Source organism: Anser cygnoides, chromosome 5 (assembly GCF_040182565.1).
Source record: "Anser cygnoides isolate HZ-2024a breed goose chromosome 5, Taihu_goose_T2T_genome, whole genome shotgun sequence".
NCBI lineage: Eukaryota > Metazoa > Chordata > Aves > Anseriformes > Anatidae > Anser > Anser cygnoides.
Genome location: NC_089877.1, coordinates 52465967 through 52487140, shown reverse-complemented (window position 1 = coordinate 52487140; position 21174 = coordinate 52465967). Strand labels below are relative to the sequence as shown.

Below are 21174 nucleotides of genomic sequence, written 5' to 3'. Positions count from 1 at the left end.
TGCATGTGCTCTGTGAAGACAATTGATTACAGTATATCTAAACTACTGAAAATATCCATTTATTTTGAATAATAGAACCATTTAAGCAATGATTTCTTAATACTAAGCAAGTGGTCAAGATTACAGTTACAGTGTAATATTACACTTACAGAGCTTCTTAGGTAACCATTAATTTAAGCATTTTTAAAAAGATATAAAGAGATAAAGTAAAAGGGGGTTAGGTTAAGATTTTAAAAATTACCTTGCTTGTTTGTTTTTGTGTGTCTTTTTTAATGGGTAATGAAAATAAATTTATCAACTCCACTTTTGTTCAAGTCTTGTTTATAACTCATTTCACTTGCAGTTCAAGCACTAAAAGTAGTGCCTGTTGCTTGCAAACTCTTCAAAGGAAATTGATTAGGCAGTTCTGATCGTGAGGTTGTGATTAGGGATTGTTGTTGTTCTGGTTTTTTTGTTTGTTTGTTTGTTTTCTTCCAAGTGTCCAAGACAGTCTATGAAGGATTACTTTGGGGGAGTTTCTCTTCTTGGTAGTCCAGATTTGGTGATTTTCGTTGATACAACTTTTTCAATATTCTTTTCATCCTGCTGCTGCAATATGATAGTAAGATTATTTGAAAATGTCATCACTATCACCCAAAACCAAGTTTGATTCAAAGTAACTATCACCCAAACCAAAGTTACATCATCCTTGCTCATTCCACTATCATTTCTTCAATCGTTCTTTTTAAGATATTATCGTGGAGGCTGTTGGGTACACCATCCCAAAGAAAAAGGCCTCAACAGCATGAGAATAGTCCAGTGTCTTGCAGATCTCAAGACATGCCACATGTTTGTAAAGTGTTTCTAGAACCTCATTTCATAGCAGAGGGATGCTGACCTGAACCTGAGATTCAGAAGCAAACAGACATGCTTCTCAAGATTCTTCCCATCTGTTTTTACTTTTAAAACACTGAATAGTATATGTATCAATATAAAATACGTGAGATTTCTTCTTATATGAAGAGGATGGTGTGTGAAAAGTGCTCTGGTCATCTCACTAGTGTCTCATGTACAACATGAGCAGCAGCACTGATCATCACTCACAGGCTTAAGAAGCATCACATGTACTATGTGCTACTATGGAGTGGGAGACTACAATTATAATTTAGGCTTGATGAAAGTTGTTACACTGAAAAAGGTGGGAAAATGACAAATAAATTTTAGTAAGATATCAGTGTAGCCCAGTATATTTAATTTTGACCACTAAATCAAGAACAGAGAAACGAGACAACTTTTGAACAGTTAGTAAAGAGGAGAGCCCTGAAGGTCAACAAGGACATAATTTACCTGATTAGTAATGTTGCAGGATGTAGGCTGTCCAACATTTCCTTCGAAAGCAGCAGCAGCAAAGAATCTGGATTTAGATAGAGAAGGTAACTAAGAAGAAAGCTATTTCAGATTTAATTCTGATCAACTATGATTAAAAAATTTGAACGTGAAAAGTAATTCGAAAGTTACTGTGAGAAGACTGTAATTTGAAAAATGTGAAAAACAGTAAATACTAATATGGTAACAAAACTCACAAAGAAAAAAATCCAGCAAACTTGGAAAATTAGTGGCTAAAATTCAATGGAAATATGATCTAAATAAATTACTACAGAAAAGCAAACAAATAACTGAAAGACTACTAATTCAATACTTGGGATACTGTCCCTAAGGAGCTTTTTCCAAATCCCACAATATTCAAAAATTTCGTTAATAGCTTAGGTGATACAATAAAGCATAAATTTTTAAGGTCTGTGAAGGATGGTAAGAAGGAGCTTAAAAGTTAAAAAACCTAAATAAATTAGAAGAACAGTCTGAAAACAGAAAGAGGAAGGAACATGATGAAAATCTTCCCATATAAAAAGACTATTATAAAGACAGGAAGCAAGACCACTTCTTACCCACTGAGGACAAAAACAATCAGTAAATTTGCAGAAAATAAGGTTTTTTAGATATTAAAACTTCTCTGTGTGTAAGAGTTTAAAAGTGAAACAAGCTATCTATGCAAAGAATTGTCTTGAAGGTCAGATAAACACTTATCAAGTATGATTTTAACAGGAGTGGATCATGTTAACTAATAAGGTAACTCTCAGTTGCCCAAATTGCAACTTTCCCCGTACATTTCCTATAAACATTTTTCTTAGAAATTAGACTTCCTTCATTTTTCTTCCCATATACACACACACTTTTTTTTTCCCCCATTTGAAGGCTGTTCTAGAATCTAATTATTTTAATGGTTCAGAAACTTGTTCTCCCTTCCACTTTACATTTCCCCATTTGCTATTAAGCAAAAACTAGCTTCCCTCCTAGGCAGTTCTTTTCCTTCCACATTTCTTACTGGTAATTCACTCTAAATGCAAAAATATACAGGAAACATAACTGCATCAGAATCTTTTGCAATCAGTCCAAAAAGAAGTATAAATCTGAAACAGACCTCACTGAAAAATATCAAGACCCTAAAAGAGATAAACGTTTTGTAATTTTGACCACCAAACTATTGAGGATCAGTTTTGAAACTCCAGATGGTTTCTCAGCTTTCTCTTCATTTATGATTTATGTCAGAGCTACCTCAATCACTATTTTTCACTAATGAACTGTCGTTCAGATTTTTCTTTATAGTTTTGTGTTTGTTTTCATATAGGCAAGAGACTGTTTCCAGCTAATTATTTAATTTTTCTGGTAGCTGAAGTTACACCTCAGTAGTCTATTGAAATAAGAGAAGTCTGTTTCACTTTTCTTCACATGTTCTTAATGGACCATATCAGCAGACTTAATCATAAGAAAACTCCACAGTCATATTCAAAATAAAATCTTCCTTTGTGACTAAAACCTTGCCTGTGCTGCAGCATAAAATTATCATGACAGCATGCACCATTTTTCTGCCATAAATTCCTCTCTTTTTTTACTGATGTCCTAATATGTGATCTTGGGAACATCCCTTAACCTTTCTGAGCTATTTCCATTTCAGATTGTTGGCCTGGTCAATTAACATACTCTCAAAGCATAGAAGGACTTCACCCTATATATATATATATATATATACACACATACATATATAATCAACATCTAGCATAATAAGCCTTCAGTTTTTGTTAACACCTTTACCTTAAATTGCATCGTAAATAATAAAGTTTACTGACACTCATTACAAACTTGCCATCATCTGGTCTGATTAATAAGAGGCAACCTGACAATGTGAAAGGACCAAACTGTTTTTGTATTAAAGATTTATGATTCATTTTCAGGCCTAATAAAAGTATGTTATCATACACTTTTAATATTAAGTGTCCACTATTTACACACTGTAAAGATTTTAAACCAGTCAAACTCAAATATAATTTCTCTGAACACGGACCACTACATCTGGCAATGAATATATATATATATATATATATATATATATATGAATACAGATAATTTGGACTTGGAAGTAGGGGACCACTACTACATAGCCTTGCAGATGTGAGAATAGGAAGTCTCTTCCTTCCATTATAACCTCACAATTTCAGATCTCTGTCATAACACAAACGTAAAAGAAGATCAATGGAATTAAAAAACAACAAATTTTGAACTGGTAACTGCAACTCTATGCCAGAAAATAATAACCCTCTTTCCCCTGAAAACAGGAGTTTGGCAGGATTAAAATAAGTTAATTATAAATGTACACGGATAGAAATATACTTAATATCAGATAAAATATTCACTATCCAATTAAAACAATCAGTATACTCCATCAGACTTCTGGATATGAATCAATTGGAAGGCCTTGTTTAAAGTGTAACGCTACTATGCCTCAGTAAACGTGAGCCAATTAGCAGATTATACACGTTGGCGGAGACAAAGACATGACTAGTTTAGCATGTCCTGAAGGCAAAGTTCAACTTAGGTTTCCTGTTCTCTAAACACACAATTTGTGTTGCTGTCTACACAAGGCCTAACAAATTTCGGATTCCACTACTGTACTGGATTTCCTTACAACCTCCACTGATGCAGCAGCTGTCAGTTAGAGAGAGGATATTGAACCAGCAAGATTTAGAAATACCCAGCCTGGCATGCAGGGTAGCAAATCTACAAGAGAGCTGCTTAGATGAAGTCCAGGATTCGAGCCAGTCCCATCCAGCATGACCAATTTTTTCCAAGAGAACTAACAGTGAGTGCTCAGTCACGAACAGCAAATCACTCTCTTCTTGTTACCAGCCAAATTTGGGATGTTCTTCTGAACCTTCATGGTTCTTCTGCAAAAACATTTCTATTTCCTAAGGTGCATCAGTCTTGGGGGGCCATCACTTAATGGATCAATTTTCTCCCTGAATCATATGGAAATATGTAGTGTCAAAATCACTTTTACTCAACAGTAACCATGGTTTAAGCCACACAGTAAAAGAAATTGTATATATTTTCACTTGCAAGCTTTTTCTGTGAATAAGATTTATTTTTAAAAGAAAGAGAGCGTGTATGAGTCAAAAGGTTCATTTACAAGGCTGTCATGGAGACAGCATTTTTAAATAACCACAGCTACATCAAATGATTATCATCAGACCAAATAAACTAAATGCCAAAATACTCTGAAACCTAAAAATAAGAGCCAGGTCTAAATTACTCTAATTTCTATGGCTTTACAACATTTCAAAAGGTAAGTCACGTTCTGAGTGTATACTCTTTGTTTTTCATTCTTGAAGAGCAGTGAAGTGGTTTGTGAATCAGGCTTTTAAGACATTTGGCTGTAGCAAAATTGTAATAAAAAATGCATAATATGTACTTAAGAAGGAAAGTAACACCTCTGCCATAAATTGGCTCTTTGAAATATTTAAATTAAAAAGACTAAAGCATACTATGCTTGAATAAAACAGAATTAAACAGCATGTAACTTAGATACATGGGTTTCCTCACAGGGATAAATTTAAAATTGGGATTGCTCAAGGAAAGGAAACTTTTTTCAAGACAATATCAACATTGTTAGCAGGATTTTCTCCAATTCAGATTTGCTTTTGTCATTGTCTGGGCAATCTTCCTTTCCATTGTAATTCATGGGAATTATCATTAACAATGAAAAAATTACTCATTTACTTACATTCTCTTTTGAATAGTGGAGGAATTTCACTGAAAAAAAAATAAAACAGCCTCCTTTAACGAACAGCAAAGTATATCTCCATAGCTTAATGCCTTGTTCTACTCTTCAAACACAAAACCTTGAAGTCCTTATACTTGGTTCCCACTCAGGCATAATTCCCACTCAAGTAAACTGGCATTTTGCCTGAATAAGATGAGTAACATGATAGGAATTCAGCCATGAGACTGTATCAGTTTATTGCAATATTTCCCCACAGACCACAAGCAAAACTGTACTCTAGATGACAGAAGAAGGCTGCCCAGCACATATGCAGCTACTGGAATTCTGCCAGTCGGGCAATATCCATTGTATTTCTTTAGCATGGAGAGAGAAACATACTGAGATAGGCAACCAAAGCAGAAGCCTAGGACAGAGTCATTTCTGCAAACAAGGGCATGTTTCTTTCTAAATTCCATTTTAATGTATTTGGGGGAGGCTGCAGAGAAGAGACATACCCCAAGTTCACGCTACTGCATCTAACTTCCAGTTACCAATTAATTCCAACATTGAAATATGTTTCTGCTCTCCAAAGAGACAATATGTTCTTTTACATTTTTTTCTGCCTCATCTGGAGTTCAAATGGACTGTGGTTATGGATCAGGTTATAGTATAAATTATACATAAATGAATGCAAATTCAGAATGCCCAGAATGCACTATTCAGAAGCAGAAGGGATAATGCAAAAAATAGCTGAAAGTAAGTATAATCCCTCCCTTCTGCATGCATGTGCCTCTCTTCTCTCTTAAGGAGTTTGTCTGTTCCATTCAGTGACTTTTATGTAGAACCCCTGCATGTTTTGTTTTGAATTCTTCTGTATTTGTCTCAGTTTAGCCTCTTGGAACCTGTGGTTATTAGTACATTACCAAGGAAAGTCCGGATCTAAAATGAGAACCACCTCGATGGGCTATAAATACAAACCAATTAACTTCAACAGTGGATTTATTACAAAATGCACCAACCCTCTTGTTACTTATTGACTAATACTTCAGAGGAAAAATGTGTATCAGTAAATATATATTTATTATTGCATTCATTCTGCTTAAGTGTATATATCACATATACAAACAGAATTATTAATAGCCTTCTCTTTTCATTCTCTGTATTTTCAGTGGATAATAAAAAAACACACTATTCATCCCATACATCTTTTTGTTGTTGTTGTTGTTCAGAGTCACTTCAGCATGTGTACGACTCTGAGAATCTCTTGAAAAAAAGGGCAATATTTATTAACTATCCAATTAAATGCATGTATTATATAGTTTCTGTTCATGACATGGTAGTAAAGAGTCTGTCAGCATTTCCCTTACAAATCCTGCTTTCAGAGGTTTATAATTACAATGTAAAATTGGCCTCTTCCACAATAAAGTTTCAACTTGAGGAAATAGGTATAAAGATCTACTTTCAGCAAGAACTGGGTTTGGCTGTCCAGTACACGGTAGTTAAACAATTTTCATTAGCGGAGAATGGAATTCAGAACATATCACACTTTCTTTCCTTTACTTTTTTAAAGTGAGATGGCCAGATACTTATGCAGCTTGAATCTTCAAACCTCTGAACTCAGCACTTCTAACACCAGCTTGTACATGGATTTCATGGGAGCTGCATGACACAAGCAAAAATTATGTAGTCAAAAAACAAAATAACACCGTTCAAGCTATACAAGCTTGTTTCTCTTCCTAAACGCATCTTTAAAGAGGCTGCTAAGCAAAGGTTTTATGTTTTAAAATTGCAACTTATATAGTCACTACAAGCTCAATGATGACTAGGTAACTCTTCACAGAGCAGCAGGTACTCTCTTGGCTGAGCTGTTTGTTTTCACCTGTCTGCACTGCAAATGTATGTAGTCATTATTCCTCCACCTCAGTTTGGTCTCTTGCTACACCAAATCCTCCAGCTGAAATAGCAAGAGAAGTAAGCTGCTTGTGTAATAAGTGAAAATAAAGTCTGAATTGTCATGCTGGTCATTGGTTTCATGAGCATCCATAGCTGGGAATATCTCTAGTGTGTTTGTAGTGCCAGTTATTCAAATTATCCAGGCACAAATGTAGATCTAACTCTTGAGTCTTACTTTTTTCTTGTTGTTCAAGCAGACAATAGTCCAAGGAAAGAATTTAAACCTAGTTGTTATAAACTGCACTGTATAAGAATAAAAGAACACAGCTATACTGAGGGACCTGCACCTTGCAATAGATTTTTACATTGCAGATAAAAACTATGCAAAAGCCAGAATATATACTGACCTGCACAGGCACATATTCTTTCCAAATATTGGAAACTTATATTGACTCCTATTCCTCAAACAGCATGGTCCCAGAAAAACTTGTCTGAGCTTTCAGCTGTTAAACAATTACCTGTTAGGAAGGCTAGGAAGACTCTGGATTTTACTGGCAGCCTCAACTAAAAGTGGCCTTAGTGCATCAGAGCAGGGCAGTTTAAAAACAAAGCAAAATGTATTTGTGTGAGATGCAGTTTGGCTGCAGGACGTGACCTGAGAATGGGTTTCAGTGGACCTCTGAGAAGAATCACAATTCTACCATAAAATGTTTCTCTATCACCTTTTACTACCCCTTCCCTGCCTCTGTCCATAGTTTCTTCTTAGGAAATTTCTCAAGAAGAAAAAAAGTATCTTACTCAGGGAGGCCTGTGTCATACATCTCTCTCAGAATGTGAGCATAGCTACATATGCACATGGAAAGAGATGTTGGCCTTTAAAAACTAGAGCTGAGCAACCTCAGAACTTAGAGTATTTCAGCACAGCTGCCTTTCAGTCTCACCTCCTCTGTGTTTTTTTTTCCATTCTGCTAAAGTAGTACACACAAAAAAACCTGCTGAGCCAGCAGAGAGACTGATGAAATAAGAGCCTAGAAGTAAATCACTTCTGTACCATAGTCTAACCTAGATCACCTTAGAGGCACCACTTTAGCAACTTGAGGCTGTACTATAATCTGCTAAACTGTCATCGCACCACATACTCCAACATTTCCCTCACTGGGCTCTTTCTGTCTTTGGTACCATCTGGCTCGCAAAGACATCCTCAGAAGTCCTCATTCTATAAAGACTACTGTGGAGATACATTCCTCCCAAAGAAATGGAGATTTTAGGAGTTTATAGAGTCATTCCAGATGCTGTAACAGGACAGCGTAACCTCAGAATTTCGCCCTGAATGCCTTATCCTCTGTCTTGCACACCTGCGTGATTTAATATCAGCTCTCTAACTCTGGAGCTGCCTTTGTTTGACCCATGGCTGCTGGAATCAAATCACTAACTATTGCATCTCAGCTTATGTTAAAACAGCGCTAATTCCTAGCCTTCAGAATCCATACAAAAAGTTTAGAAATGGGAATTTCACCTTTTCCAAAAAGCAGAAGACAAATGAAAAGAGTTTCAAGAGTATAGTTTAGTCTAAGACTCTGAATTTTGAGTCAGAGTCTTGATTTTTGCCAATGCCTGGACTTGGCAACTCTATCTAGCCAGCTCTACAGGTATGGCTACACCACAACACAGCTGGAATAAACAGATGACCACTCCCTCAAATTTGCCAGCATAACCACATGTGTGGCTGTAGCTGCCCTCTAATTCATCTGATGTCAAAATGATGGGGAATAGGGCCTTTCAGGTGCAGCTGATTTTGACTAACAGGTTAGTCAGTGGACTAGAGAAGTATTAAGTTCTGTTCTTGGAGCTACAGCAAACAGATGGAGGCGAGGCAGAGGCGCTGCTCTATTCAGCCAGCTCAGCTCTGTTCAGAACGAGATGCTAAAGACCACTAACTTCTTTTAAGACAAGCCCCACTAGGAGAAGAAAAAGTGATTTCAATAATCAAACCAGGTAGCTTTGACATAGAAAACATTTTACATGACAAATTTTGTCATAACTTGAGACAAAGTTTTTAATTTTAGTAGTTATTTTTATTTTTAATTATTTATGTTATATTATAGCATCAGGAACTGCTGTTTCAATTACAAACCAACATCTTGAGAAGTATTTTTATGCTTTCAGCTATCATAAACAAAAAAGATCGTTCTAGAAGATCTAAATATCGCTCACAATTTTTTTTCCAGGCACTTATTACAGTTAATATTACTTCAACATTAAAGATAGATTCCACCATGGGATTCTATGTTGTGACTTTAAAAAGAAATTTGAATGGATGTATGTGAGCTAACCTGATCTTATAAATGTAAATATAAAGAAAAAAAATTTCATCCAAAGTTTCAAATTATTGCCCTTCAGCACAGATCCACGCAGCAAGAATGAGCATACCTAAGAGTCACTTATAAATCTGAATTTTTCAGTGTACCTGGCTCCTTCAACATTCTTATTATTGTGTGACTAACATGTCCAGCTCAGATTTCAAGCACTTGACCAATGGTCCAGAACAGCTTTTCTGTCATTTATGGAATTTCGCACCAGCATTATTATGGTCAGAATCTCAGTTTTGTACTACAAAAATAAACATCATCACTTTGGAACTTGAAGAATAGGAAGGAGAGGGGGTGGAAAAAAAAAACAGTAAACAGTAACTGCAAATTAAAAATGCATTAAAAATATTGCTTTGAAAAAGTATAACTGTGTAAGTAGAGTAAATTGATTGACTGTATTAACTTCTTTACTACTAAAAGATGTTTTCACTGTGGAGCTTTATATAGAGTAGAAGCAGGCTGGCCCACAGCTGCTCATCCAGCAGTCTGGAAAACATGTTTTCCATGGAGTTTGCCACCTTGAACCACTTTATTCCTAAAAATCCAAAAGATTTGTTATATCGGGGCTTTCAAAACATTTTTTGCCAGAAGTGTTAATGTGTGTCATTAAAGCTGCCAAGCTGCACATAGCATACAGAGACTCTCAATGGAGTTTATAGAATCTGACACAAGAATGTTAAAGAAAACAGAGCACATATACGGAGAGTGACAGCTGATTATTTATTTTTACATATTTTTGAAGTATCAATAAATCCATCTGAAACTTCATGGGCTTGAGATGTTATAAGAGCAGCAAACCACAAATTATAATTTAGTTGTATTTGCCTTCTACATACAAAGAGTTTCCTCCCAGCCCCCAAATAAATGTAAACAGAATATATGTCCGAAACGAACATTTAATAATCAAACAAATTTTACCTTCCTGGAAGGCCTAGAATGGTGTTATCAAAAGAAAATTACGAAGTAATACCCACCTCACCAAACATTCAGAACTATTTAAGCCCCATGTCTAGCTTAACAGTTCATCGGGATAATTAAAAGAATAATGTGTTTGATCCACCACAGAGTTTATGCACCTGCAATTTGTTGCTGAGCATGCAAATCCTGCCTCAGTCCTGCCTTTATGCCTGTGAAACACAAAATGTCAAGTTCAGAGAGTACCTATAGCCACAATTAGATGTGAGGCTAGTTGTAAAATCTTTCAAAATTTTAATCATTTCATTTGAACTATTCCTTATTTGTCATCTACTTCACATAGAGAAATATTCAGGGCAGGGACTTTCTTTGGTCACTGCTGCATCTTACGGTACCACTGTGGAAACTCACCTGCATTTGGTCAAGTGCTAAGCCTTTAACAGAACTGCATTTTGTACTTGCTCAGCAAGGAACTATGTAGAGTTCTGCAGCTCCCCGAACGGAATGCCTTGACCACAGAACCTCTACAGACTATTTCAGCCCTGGGGTCAAGCTAGTCTTCACAAGTGATTGCAAGCACCAGCTACAAGCCCAAAGTATACTAATGGGGATCTATGTCTGCCTATTTTGCCTTAACCAAGATCCTTGGAATCCAGGCCAATTACCTCTGAGGATGGGGTGAAAACATGCCCAAGGTCACAACCACTAGTGCAGGGGAAGAGAAAAGGCTGCTGCTGAGAGCAGCCCTTCCTCACCATTCTCTCTCCTCTAGCAGTAACAAGTGTGACTGTCCTGAGTTCTCCTCCCAGCTCTGCCTCTTACTCCACCTGACACAAGGAAAAAAAAAAAAAAAAAAAAAACAGAAAAAAACAGCTGGGTTTTATCTTTATTACTTTAAATTTTGCCTACAAAATTAAGAAGCCTTGAAGCAGCTCCAAACACAAAGCTGGCTCCAGTCTGTCCCTCCCTGCCATGTTCTCAATAGACAATGGTATGCCTTGCAGCCTGCAGAACAACTCAAAGACAGTTGAGTCAAATACAGTTTGAGCAAAAGCTGAACCTATTGCAACAGCAAGAAGAAGAATCTATGAAATAACCCAGCATTAGATAAAAACTAAGACTGGAGGCTGCAAAGGGGGGAGAAGACAATAAGGAATAGGTTCAAATAAGATGTAGGGTCTTTTCTTGAGATATTTTGAAGCCATTCCTCACCTCCATAATAACTCGTGCTTGGAATGCCAAGGGAAACAGGGAATTGATTTCTGCTAACAGGACATTATGGCATCTCAGCCCAAAACTGAAATGAAAAATCTCTCTGCTCATCTGCTGCTTAAAGTCACCAGAGACCTTTCCAATCACCTTAGCATCCCTCAGTGCAGAGAGTTCTCAGTTTTCAAATCCCAAAATTTCTCCAATCTGCGTGGCTCAATGCCCATCTTAAACTGAGATCCAGAAGTAGATGCACCCTGCAGAAATCTTCTAGTAAGCTAGAACTAGCATGTTAGCTGGGCAATGTAGGGATATATTTTGTGATAATCTTTTACCCACTGTCTAAGCAGATAATACAGGTCTCCAGGCTCCCCAACATAGTGTCATCTCAGAGCACAAAATTCCATACAAAAATAAATATATTGAAAAGAAAATCTGTATTAATTAGTGACAAGCTAGAATGAAAAGATTTCCTCTTCATTAAAAAAGTTGCTATATATTACATCTCCTTAGAGCTTGGCATTTAAATATAGTTTTCTTTGTTTCCAATAACATCTCAGCCACAATTACTTAATAAATTATAAAACACGATGTAGTTTTTATGTAAATGCATTTTTGTGTTCAAGCACAGGATTAATGTTTGTGTATGCAAATGAACAAAGGATATGTTCAAAGAGGTCGTGGTTCAAATCACTGCAAACTTTAAAATGCTTTACTGTGTTAATGGCCGAATATGACACTGTTCTCTTTCTCTTTTCCCCCCATAACAATTAATAACTTGTTTTAAATGTACCTGTTGCTAATACCTAATTTCTGTTTAGCACAGCTTCATGGAAAATATGGTCATGTGTCAGTGTATAGTTCCTGCTTGATGTTGCATATAATTCTTATAATATTCTGAATGGCATGTGCTAATTATTTAGCACAATAGCTCATCTTATGGAGCTGTAAGGCTGTAAAAGAAGGGTGGTAATTACTTAGGATGGAATGTCTTTTTTTTTTTTTGTAAAAAACAAAGTGTGGGAGGCAAAAATTAAATTAAAAAATAATAATAAAATAAAATCTAGATAAAAAGATTGACTAACAGCCTAGGAGCACCAGAAGGGTTAACATTTTGAAGTTTTTATTATCTGTAAGTCAAGATCTGAAGCTTCTAATGCAGATAGTACAGCACATAGAAATGTGCAGCGGTTACTATGTGGCCAGATTCTGTTCTTCCGTGACTTCCCACATGGCTGACAGTAAGTTCTTAACCTACCTCTCTCTTAAAACTTAATTATAAGAGCTCACCTATACACTTTATGCAGAGGAGACATGTCTCTGACATGCTTACAGCAGTTTCAAAAATCCACACAAAGAGAAAGCAGCTCAAACTGACACAGAAGTGAAGAAATCACACAAATGAAAGCAACCAAGCAGTCAGGTTCATGGTGTATATATACACTTCTATTGCATTAGACCTAGATTTAAAAACATATATATATATATATATACACTGTATATGAAGTAAATTGAAACAATCTAAAACAAAAATATATATATATCAATTCTTATGTTTTAGAATACGTCGTCTCAGGTTCCTGAGTGTCATAACTGCTGTAGGCTAAAACAAAAGAAGGAAATACTCAAAACCTCATTTAGACAAAGATGAGATCATGACTAAACTGGAGATTGAGACAAATTGGATGGAATATGTACAATTTATGGGTTCAGTTCTGCCCGTGACTATTGGTCCTACTGCTTTAGTCACAAGATCTTGTCAGAAAGGTCACAGAAAGAGGTTGGACATGCGAGCAGAATCAAGCAGATCAATGAAATATATATGGGATACAAAAATAGACACTAAACAGAACAGCACAAGGAGACTTTCTCAACCCACTGAGAGGAAAGACTCAGGTTATATTTTGAAAACTCATTAATTGTGTGGAGAAAATAATGAATAAAATCACATGAATACTCATTTAAATCTAGATGTAAACACTCTGCAGACTCTTCTCATAGTACTCCTAGAATCAAGATTTATTAGCTTGAATGTTCAGGGACAGTGAATCTTCAGTTTTTATATATTCACCTAGATACAATTTAAAAGCTTCACTTTCCAAAATCCTTGCACTGGGAAGCTGATTGAAAGGCTTCTACTTATCCTGCTAAAGTACAAACAAGGCCACGAAAATTGCGTCACCAGTCAAAACTAAGCTATATATTTTACATTTTTTTGTGTATTAGGGATTAGTTGCAAGCTTAAGGTTAAAAGAAAAGAGGTGTGGACTGCTCAGAAAAAGTTGCTTTCATGAATTTCTAAGAGCGGAATAAATGCTGAGAAAATTGCAGTTTGCTTGTGAATATTTGTGTTAAGAAACCGGTGAAACCTACTGAATAGATTATTCTCCAGGTTGTCATCTAAGCGCTGTAATTACATTTTAAATATCAATACAGTCCACAGAGAGGTCAGAAAGTCAATATTTAAATTGAAAAGGATAAACGAATATTACCTTAAACTGCTCTGTATCATCTTTGAGGTAGGATTCAAGACAGAATGTTTCAACTTAAGCTGAAATTTTACAGAACATTTGTGAATAGCTGATACAGAGTTCACGACTAACTCTGTGCTGAACATACATCTGCAGTGGGCTTCCTGCTCCCACTGATGATGTGAACAGTAAAATTGCCACTGACTTCTAACAGAACCAAATCAAATACTATAATTACATACTTTGTGCTATCTGTACTGTACTGTATTATTATCTATAATTGATTATTCAACTCAGTAACCATTGTTCTTTACAATGCTTTTGACACATTGCAGAAGAAGTGCTGTATAAAACAAAGTTGATGAGCACAGACGTTTCGGACATTGCACCACACATAAGGATGAAGGTGGTGCAAACCAGCCTAATTCCTCTTACACAAAGCACATCCAGCAGAAGTGCAGAGCAGCAAGTTACCCGACCAGGAGGCGCAGCTCGGGGTTCTGAGATCCCCCCTCCGGCTGCAGTTACAGTCATTTCTTCTGTCAGGCACAAGCCCACGGAGACCAGGACTGCCTGGCTGCAGCTGTGTGCCTCCTCCTGCCTCCCCTCTTGGTGCAACGCCCCCTGCTCACATAGCGGACTGGACCAGCTAACAGATCTGTGTCAAAAGCAAGGCTTTTCTTTTCCCGGGCTAGTTTTCAGTTTGGGCCCTCAGCTCTTAAAACATACAAGCAGGAGATTTTCAGGCTCTCCTCTAAAAAGGCATCTTTAAATAACCGCTTGGAAAACACTCGGATTGTATTCTCAAGAGAAGAAACCACTGTGGCCTATCCCCTCAGATTCCTATATATCAACCTGTTTTGTTAAGTACAGAAAATTGTTTTTGTATTTCCCTTTTTTATATGCCAGTAAGATAAATAAGGGTTGGGTTTTTAAGCCATCTAAAGTAGTAGGCTTAGTTGCAAGTAGCCTTAGTATTTCCAAGAATGCCAAAGTAATGTCTACATTATTTTCAGATTAAGAAAAGAACACTGAGAAAAAAATTATTGTTGGAGTGTAACAAGTTTCCTAATCACAAAAATATTTATTTTTGTGTCTTCAGAACACATACTACTGCTTCCCATAATTAACAAATGAGATTAAATGTTAACCAGTTTAAATCTGTCAAAATATTTTAATAAGGGGGGCAGATGTTCTGTTTTGTTAAGTATCACTATTTACTTTATGAGGTAATAATAACCTTACCTTTCCTCTGCAATAGTTAATAGTAAATGGTTAGAGCTTGCCAAAGAGCAAATAAATCATTACACTAAATACAGGTTGTCAGGCTAGTTTGGTACCTTGTACACTCCATTTTGCTTAGATAAATGGCTTAGAATGGGACTTACTGTCTGTGCTATTTTCTGGAAAGATTCTGGCTTTCCTATTGTGTGTAGTTTCCTATGAGATGTTTAAAAAGGTACTATATCAACATGTAGATTTTACACTGACAGGCTTACTTGTTTGGGTTGACTTCATAAATATAAAAATGTGAAACAAGCTGCAGACCTCCCAGGAATGTCATTTCAGAGAGTACTATTTGTAGAAAGACCATGACTTTTGTAAATAAATAAATACACCAGTGCAAAACTTGAGCAAGTTGAGTAGTATAAAATCAAGGCTCTGAAACATTCCGTAGAGCTCTCTTTGATTTAACCATATTAATACCCCTCACATTCACTCTTCATCAAATTTGCAAGTGTTCAATTCCAATAAAATAAGTAGCCAGATTTTAAAGCTATTGCTGAGCACAGTAAATGCACATTAAATGTCAAGCTTTTCTGAAGAGCTGAGATGTTTTCAGTGCTAAGCACAAGTGGATCCAGCCAAAATGAGACCCTCACTCCTGAGAAGGCTCCTCTCAGGCTATTACACAACTCAAGCCCAGTAAAATCCACCTTGCAAACCTGTCAACTAACAGCGTATTTGTTCTTATGATGACATAGATAATGGCCGCTTTTTGCACAGATATACTTGAAATTTTGTACAAAAATGTATTTGCACAGAAGTCTATTTATTTATTCATGGTTCACTATTTCATCTTTCCCTGCTTTCAAAGTCCTGCCATCAAATCACAGAAAGTGAATAATTTGTAAAGTTATTAACAGCTAATAATGGTTGAAGGAAAGAGAACACAAGTTCCATAGGCTGGTATTTGTATAACACTTGAGAACAGCAACTCTGGTCATGGAAAGAAGGATGAGGTTGTGAGTGATCTGTGAACAAGGAAAAGGTCCAATAAATTGGCTCACTTATTCACACTGAATAATTCAAGCAGCTTGACTCAACACTCGACATACTCCTTACTCCCTTTAAAGGATTAAAATATTCATGGTTTCTTCTGTCAAATGCCATTATCTCGCTGTAACATCAGGAGCAATGGTTATCTTCTGAAGGGCTGTAGGAGACTTGGATGTGGGTCATCAGCTCCAGCTGAGGAAGCCGCCTAGCAAACCTGCTTCTACCAGCAATCGCAGACTCGTATCTGCGTATCCCACATCGTACTAGTCCTAGGGAAGGCAAGTTGAAATGCTATTGCCATCTTTATTGCTCCTGTTCGAGTGCCATGTAAGCACTTTTGTGCTGCCTGAGAGTACTGTGTAGTAAAAGCTCAGAAAGAAGGATGTCTCCTCTCTGTCAGAGTTGTAACAAGGTCACCTTAGACATTATCTTCACCTCGATAAAACAAGAAATTCCTTTCACCAGAACAGAGAGAATGAAACTCCCTTTGCCCTTTCCGCAGCCAGACACACAAAGCCAAATGGGAGCAAATGAAAACAAGGAAGGTGGATGCTGGGACTTAAGTATTTTATGTCAGAGAAAAGCACTACAATGTGTTATACAGAAGCCACCAACTTCCTTAAAGCAGTCATTAGCATCTCTCCTCAAAATAAAAATGCAGGGGACAAAAAGCTACTATTCAGCACATTCCCGGGCATCAGCCCCCAAAGATACTTTTATTTAACTATTTCAACATTCCAGTCTGTTTCAATTCACTGTTTGCAAGATACATTGACTTTACAAATTCTTAAAGAATTCTCTGTGTATTTGGTAAATTCCTCTTTAAGACAATCCAACCTGTTCAGTTTTTCAGATTTTTTTTCCGCTTTCTTTTAAAGACATCTTAATTAGTCTAATCCTGACTGGTCTCTTTCCAATGTTCCTGTTGGCACAGTAGGATTTCAATTAACATTCTGCTTTAGCACTGCAAATGCCCTTGCTCAGATTTTTTTTTAAAATGTGCTATTTTGGATGCCATCTCTCTTCTCTTTTCTTCCTCAAAAATTGTTCAGCTTCTAAAAGGTTTTGGAAGCAGAGGTTCTGCCAATTTGTGCTTTCTGAGCTTATCAAGAGATAGCGCATCATTATTTTTTTTTTCCATTTGTGGGTTACATTCCTTGCCTGCTCTGACCACATCACTCATCCCCCTTTCAATCCCTTATGGTTTCACAACAGCAAGTTCATGCTTCTTGTCCTCAGCTTCAAGGCTCTTCAAAACTCCACCCTTCCTTATTTGTCTGTTCTTGTCTCTAATTGCATTTCTCCTTTTCACACACATACATACACATGCATACGCACTTTCTTCTAATCCACCAACAATAACAATCTTCTCTGCTGTTTGTCAGCAGCTCCACCCTGCCCCTCACACATGGAGTGCTCTCCCTGAACTGAGCTGTCAGGCGATTGTCCTTGTACTTTGAAATCTATCCGTAAAAATCCACCTCTGCGGCAACATCTAAAAGAAATCAGCTAATTAATGACGGTTATGTTGAGGGGCAGATGGAATAGCTGACATTTACTTCACAACAATAAAAAAACTTTTGTGTATCTTAATCTACACTAGACTGCGCTTCCAAAAGGACAGCAATATGGATGGAGCAGTGACTAGATCCTGCAGGCTGTGCACATCATCCCCTACTCTTCACCTGGTTTGCATGTTTAAACTATGAACTCCACAGGATAGCATCTGTGAATATGTCTACCCTTCATACCATGTAGTAACTGATAACCTTTAAGTGAAATAGGAGAGAATAGTCAGAGCAGCATGGAGCTCCTAGCATGCAGCTAATTTATTCAGAACGTATCCTGTATCATGCACTACATGCCCACAGTAATTAACACGCTGACAAAATTATCTTACTTAAATTATCTTGGAAGTGCGTAGCATAAACATAAATAACAATACTGAGTTGAGTATCTTGCTACTACGACAATATCAAATACTGAAAACACAACATAACCGGACTTACACTTAACCTGCAAAAAGCCAACTGTTCAAACACATGTGGGCTTGACTTCAGAGACACTGCCACCCAAAAGCATCCACTTGTGTCTACTCTATTTGTAGTTGCTCACAGGAAAAAAAATCTTACTGTGAATTGAAATCTCTAAGTTTAGGATCCAGTTCTGACATCTGTAAAATTCTGCTACTTTGATAGCCCACCTATTAGGCTAGAAAGCAGAGCCACATCTGTTGCTAACCTCTCCTTTGCATTGCTCTTGGCTACAGAAATTGGCACACCTTAACCACATGAACCCAATAAACAAATCAAACCTTTCTGTGCTTACTCATCCTCTGTGGAAAACTAGTTTTAAGTTCTTGGTACATCAGTTTTCAATAGCTAATAAGTGTAAAATATCTACTAGTCGACAAATTTGTTGCAAAGCTTAAATGATTAGAGAAAGGCAAATGAAGAACAGTGGTAGAACAGGACTGCTGCCACAATAAACTGCTTCAAACTGGAACAGTTAATCCAGATAGTAATCTGCAGCAGGTGAATGAAAGTTTTCATCTATTCCAAAAGATGTGGCTAAATAGAAAGTGACTCCGAAGAAAAGATTTGTTTTCACTCCTTTTATAGTGACAGAAAAACACTTATGTTATATTACACTTATATTTATAAAACATTGCTCACTTTATAGACATTCTCCTGCTTCCAAAACCCACAGGGAAACTTAAAAACACACACACAAAAAAAGAAGAAAAAAAAAGTTCTACTCCTTACAACATTCTTATCTGAAAACAACCCAGATCATCCCCACCCCACCAGCACTGACCCACTACTATGAACTTTTGAATTTCTGAGATATCAGGAGAGACCAGGTGCAACTATGCAAAGACATAATAACATCACCTTAGGAGCCCAAATGATCTTTCTAATTCATTTCCACACAATGTGACCCTATCATAACCATTCATAGGTGAACAGTTCATGGCTGTACCTGGAGTTTCCATTCCCAAGTAGGCTCAGTGAGAACCAACACACAGCCCAGCAGTCACCTACTGTGTAACACCTTCTCACAGGTCCTAATACTAAGGAGCCTCACCCAATGGGTTCTGGGACGAAAGGGAGCACTGCAAAGAAGACACCCAAGCAAGCCTGCTGGGGTGGAGGAGGAAGCTAATTGAAAAAGAGCATGTTCAGATCAAGTGAATGTAATTCGGACTAAAAAGCTTAGATTATGCAATATGTCAAAGTCACTATCAATTTAGTACCAGGATCCTGTAATATTGTCTTATTAGTTCTACCTATCAGGGAAATGTAAATGTCTTATTATTTCAGCTTCAGAAAACAACATATGAAATGAGGTGTTTACCCACTTTATATAATAAGCAGGCAAACCTATACATGCTTTTTTCTTCATTTCTTTTTTTTTTTTTTTTCTTAATTAAAGTGATGGTTCTAGCACGTAGTGGAGGAACATGTAGCTGGTAACGGTAAGGAAAAGAAGTGTGTGGGATCTTCTTTTGAGTACAATTCTTCAGTACATTAAATGAGATGAACAAAAGAGAAATTAAACATAATACTGTGCCATGGTACTGTGACATAAGTGTCAACTTAGAATTTCAAATACAATTATAAGAGTCTTCTAATAATTATATAGGTGGCAAACGAGGCTTTAGGGCAAACATATGTGGCAAAAAATGACTAATGGCATTCTACAGAAAATCAGCTAAGCCTGACCCCTCCTATGCATCATATTGTGGTAAGGTCAACCTGGTGGAAAGGTTAAGAGCAGTTAATGTTAAACACTGACCCATCCCTCCCCAGTCTTTTCCATATTCATAAGAAATTATCATCCATATTCATGCAACAAGATAAGTACCTTCAACATACAGAGATTTAAAAAAAAAAAAAATTTTACTTCTTTACAATCTTATTCAGTGCCATGACACTAATTCCCAGAGCATGGATCAGACATAAATTAGGGCATCTGTAAACCTGGGCAGGATGGGTGAGCAGAAACCACTGAGCAGCCTCTGGATGATCTTAAATATTGAAAATATGTGTTCTGTAATCCTGAAATTGCAACAACTCACAGAAAACAATTTTGGTACATGGGTAGAGCACTTATATATGATGCATGATGCATATATATAAATATGATGCATGCAAGTGTCTGCCTTACAGATCCAGCTGCATGCCTGTAAATACATGGGTACCTAGAACCTGAACTTCTAGGCCTCACAGGTAAGCTGCATGAGAGGCCCAAGGCTGATATATGAAATCTTAGGCCAGTACCCTCCAAACACAATATAAACAAAAGGTACATACACCCCCTTGCCAATATAAGACTGGAACTACTGATTCTTTTTTAGGAGAAAACTATCTAATAAATTCATAGTGTAGTATGTTCCTCCTCCTTTTGTGTTTTCAGTACTTTTGGGGCACAGCACTGAATGCACTTGGAAAGGAACCCAACTCAGACCAGGGAAACACCTGGCCCTTTTGCAGAATTGTATTGGGTTTACATGGCAAGGTTTTGGTATCAGGGGGACTGCAGGGGTGGCCTCTGTGAGAAAAGCCCAGAAGCTGCCCCATGTCAGATGACAGCCAGCTCCAGCAGGCTCCAAAAGGGACCTGCTGCTGGCCAGAGCTGAGCCAATAAGCAGCACTGGTTGGACCTCTGTTAGAGCAGATGTAAGAAAGGAAAAAAACCCTGCTGCGCAACAGCAGCTGTGAGAGTGAAGAGTGAGAAGCAGCTCTGCAGACCCCAAGGTCAGTGCAGAAGGAGGGCAGGAGGTGCTCCAGACACAGAGCACAAGTTCCCCTGCGGCCTGCTGGTGGAGCAGGCTGTCCCCCTGCAGCCCATGGGTCCCACATGGAGCAGATCTCCATGCTGCAGCCCGTGGAGGAGCCCCTGGGGGAGCAGGTGGATGTGGCCTGGAGGAGGCTGCGGGCCATGGAGAGCCCCCGCAGGA

The 21174-nt window shown here is 37.4% G+C and overlaps 2 long non-coding RNA genes across 2 annotated transcripts in view; both read right to left on the bottom strand.

Annotated features, from left to right (window-relative positions):
- Nucleotides 1–367: 367 nt before the first annotated feature.
- LOC106036153 (uncharacterized) overlaps nt 368–21174 on the bottom strand; it is a 39996-nt gene continuing 19189 nt past the window's right edge. Inside the window, exons 4-5 of the long non-coding RNA XR_010831987.1 lie at nt 1327–1393; nt 368–588 (exon numbers count right to left, since the gene is read on the bottom strand). This is a non-coding gene — a long non-coding RNA (uncharacterized lncRNA). The remainder of the gene's footprint in view (nt 589–1326; nt 1394–21174) is intronic.
- Nucleotides 3781–19263, bottom strand: LOC136790981 (uncharacterized). The gene is made up of 3 exons (XR_010831988.1): nt 19194–19263; nt 5096–5124; nt 3781–4331 (listed from the first exon to the last, which is right to left on the bottom strand). It is a non-coding gene; the product is annotated as an uncharacterized lncRNA (long non-coding RNA).